The sequence below is a fragment of the Drosophila suzukii genome, chromosome X (assembly GCF_043229965.1).
Source record: "Drosophila suzukii chromosome X, CBGP_Dsuzu_IsoJpt1.0, whole genome shotgun sequence".
Classification (NCBI taxonomy): Eukaryota; Metazoa; Arthropoda; class Insecta; order Diptera; family Drosophilidae; genus Drosophila; species Drosophila suzukii.
Genome location: NC_092084.1, coordinates 24061329 through 24064696, shown reverse-complemented (window position 1 = coordinate 24064696; position 3368 = coordinate 24061329).

The window sequence follows — 3368 nt, the reverse complement described above, 5'->3', positions numbered from 1 at the left end:
TCTGGGTGTGTTTGGCGTGTCCAATTGATTTATGGTTTTTGTAAATAACGAAGAAAAAAAAATGCCCGAAAAGGTTGCGCCACGGGGGCAGTTGAAAACCGGAGTGGGATATCTATATATATATATATAGATATAGTGGGTTATACGGGGGGCCTTGCGGAAGGGTAAAGTATAATTAAGCTCTCCGCCGTTGTTTACTTTTTGCGGTTATTTTGCGGTTTCGCGTTTTCCCTTCAACCATTTTCCCAATTTCCAATACCCTGTGTCCGCGGGAGTTTATTGACTTTTCAACTGATCCTTTGGGTGTAATTGTTGTTATTGTTTGCATTTTAAAACTCAAAGATGCCACAAATGGGAAAGCAAAAAGTCAGAATGGTGAAAAAAAGATACAGGAAATGGGTAAACTCAAAGGACTAATAGATAATAAAAGCAAGATTTAATGCATATTAAAATGTAAACAATAAACTGAAACTTAACTAATCTTAAATTTAAAAACATTAAATATACACAACTATTTTTACTTCTGTGATATTTATTATAAAACATCCCTAGGCAACATAATCCAAATGTAAATAATGAATTATCAAATATATTTACCATCCATTTTCATTGAGTTTCCCTCGACAAAAGTATAGCCAGCAAAAAAAGGAGGAAACACAATTAACTGACTTTGGCAAACAATTGGCAATGTACCCTCTTTTATTTTTATCCAACGCCCCCTCAAGATATTGTCACCAAGAAATGAAAAGCCGAGGGCGGTCCCGGCCAATGAAAGGCGTTGGGAAAAGCCGGAAAAGCGGGGGAAATACGAGGAGGAACAAGTAAACAACAATACACAAATAAATTGATGTCATTTTCGTTTTCGTTACGTCTCAAATGGAATTAGAGGCACGCTAAAAAATAAACGAAGGCGGCAAGACCTGTGCAGAAAGGACAAATCCAAATGAAAACCCCAAGCGAAAGCTCCATACAATACAAAAAAAAACCGAAAAAGACGCGGGAAAATCAGGAGGCGAAGGAAAATCGGCAGACGGCAAAGGAAACGCAAAGAAAAACAGACGGCAATGAAAACGCAGATAAACATATTCGCGAATTTGTTATTATCAGAAAAATATTGCGCAAATAAGGCCAGGGGTGTCGTCGAACGGGGGTGGGATTGCCACCAGCTAAAATCGAAAGAAAAGGATACAGAGCGAAAAAATTAAGGAACTTAAGTGCTTAACATTTAAATATTTTGTATAATGCTCGCCTGTATTAATACAATTTTTGTTAAAACTGAAATAAAATTTCAATTGATTTTATAGGAATAAGGAATATAAGGAATCTCTTTCTATCTCAACCTAATTTGTTAAGATTTAAAATAAATAGGTTAAACAGAGTTCTCTAAAGATCTAAATAGGCAAGTCTATTATTGTATTCATTTTGAAGTACTTAAATCCCCTTCAAATAGGAAACGACATACCTTTATAGTTGTTTTCATTATTCTTATTCATTATTTTTTATGTAATTATACGAAAATATCAGGTATATACCTTTTTAAGTATTAGAGTAACTTTCTTTTTTAACCAATAAAATGTATTTATTTTAAAAAAATTTTCTCAGTGTATGCAAAATATGTAAGGAGTGTAGGGTGAGTGTGAGTGTGTGTGGGGCATTAATTCCCCAGTGACTGCATGTGACGCGTTTTGCATGCGGTTTTCTCGCGTTTTCCAAGCGTTTGAGTCTTTGTGGGGCGAAATTAGCGTGTGGGGGTGACTGAGGGTTAAGGTGACTGCCCGGGGTTGGGTGGTAAATTCAAATGGGCCACGAGTTCTCAGTGTCGCAAATTAGTTAAAAAGCCCAGCCAGACAATCAAAGATCAAAACTTTTTGATAGGCAAATGCGAGTGTGACATGTGTGTGGCTTGATACTTTTATATTCCTTGGCTGTCTTGTGTGTGTTTGTTTTTTTAAGACCCTTTTACTGTCAGGAGTTAAATGGCAGCTGACTTGTACGATTTTGAATTTGATTCGAAACGAAATTGATCGCTTTATCCGCTGGGAAATGGCTGGTGTGGGTTAATTGATGGGTTAAGAGTGTCTAATCGGATGTTATACACGATGAGGGGAACTGATGCCTTAAAATGTGGGATAAATGGGCATTTGTATACAATAGGAAGAGTGGGAAATACAAAAAAATATGCTTAAAAATAACTCAGGTTATAAACATTAACAGGTACATGAAAGTTATTGTACAAGATTTTAAATACTTATATTCTTTATTTTTCGGTGAATATTTTTTTAATATCTGAAAAATACATAGAATGAAGCTATACTAAAATAAGTTAAAAATCCTAAAACCAATCCAATGTATCATTTTTTTTCCAAAACTTGAGCTGGGAAAAACAGCTAGCTGCGAATTCAATTAGTACAAATTCTTAATTGCTACGATCCATTTCAGAGCCATCACCCAGTACCATCCCCCCCTCCTTGATTATCAAAGCTGTCAGTTCAGCACCCACACCCCAAAATTCGCCGCGTGTTGTTTGTCAAAAATATTTAACGCTTAAGTGGAAAAATGGTAAAAACAACGAAAAACGTAAATTTTCCAAAAATTATCAAAGGAAAGTGTAGACAAAACCACCCAAAACATTGATAAGGCCTGGAAAATTGCTGCCAACCCCTCCCAAAAATTAAAAAAAAATAGCCTTCACCTTTCCCAGCGAAACGTGTAAATGGACTTTTTTTTGGTGTGCGTTGACTGACTGACTTACCACCACTCAAATGCAAAATGGCGATTATTCATAAATCATTAAACACCATTTGGCGGGGGGCCTCTAAAATTTTTATCGCTTTTCCAACAAACTGGCGAAGAAAAATTCCTAATGAGCCAGGCGAAGAGCAGCGGCCAAAAAATAAGAAAAAAAGTTAAAAACTTCGGAAAAAATCAAAGACCGTTTCCCGAAGAGGGTGGGAATTTTGGGCTGTAGAATTTCGCGGGCTTTTTAACAAGGCGCCCAGGCAGAAGACACCAAAAAAAAAAAGAAAACCCAGCGAGACTCGGACGAAGACATTAAAAATTTTGTTTGATACTTTGGTCGCTGCTGCCACACCCCCCGCCCACCTAAAAAAAAACGGGAAAAACCCAGCCCACACCCCCCAAAAATCGTATGCCACCACTTACATCACTTCTTCAGCTTTTTTTTTATTCCTGGCTTTAGCTTTTTCGGCCGCTGTTCTGGTCGTTTGATTTCCGCTTCCGTTTGCCGTTGAGATTAAAAAACATTTTCGTGCGTTTTTTCCCTCATTTCCCTGATGTTTTTCATCGTTCCTCTTTTACCACGGATACGGATACGGATGGCCATGGCCAACGGTTGCGTCTCTATCTGT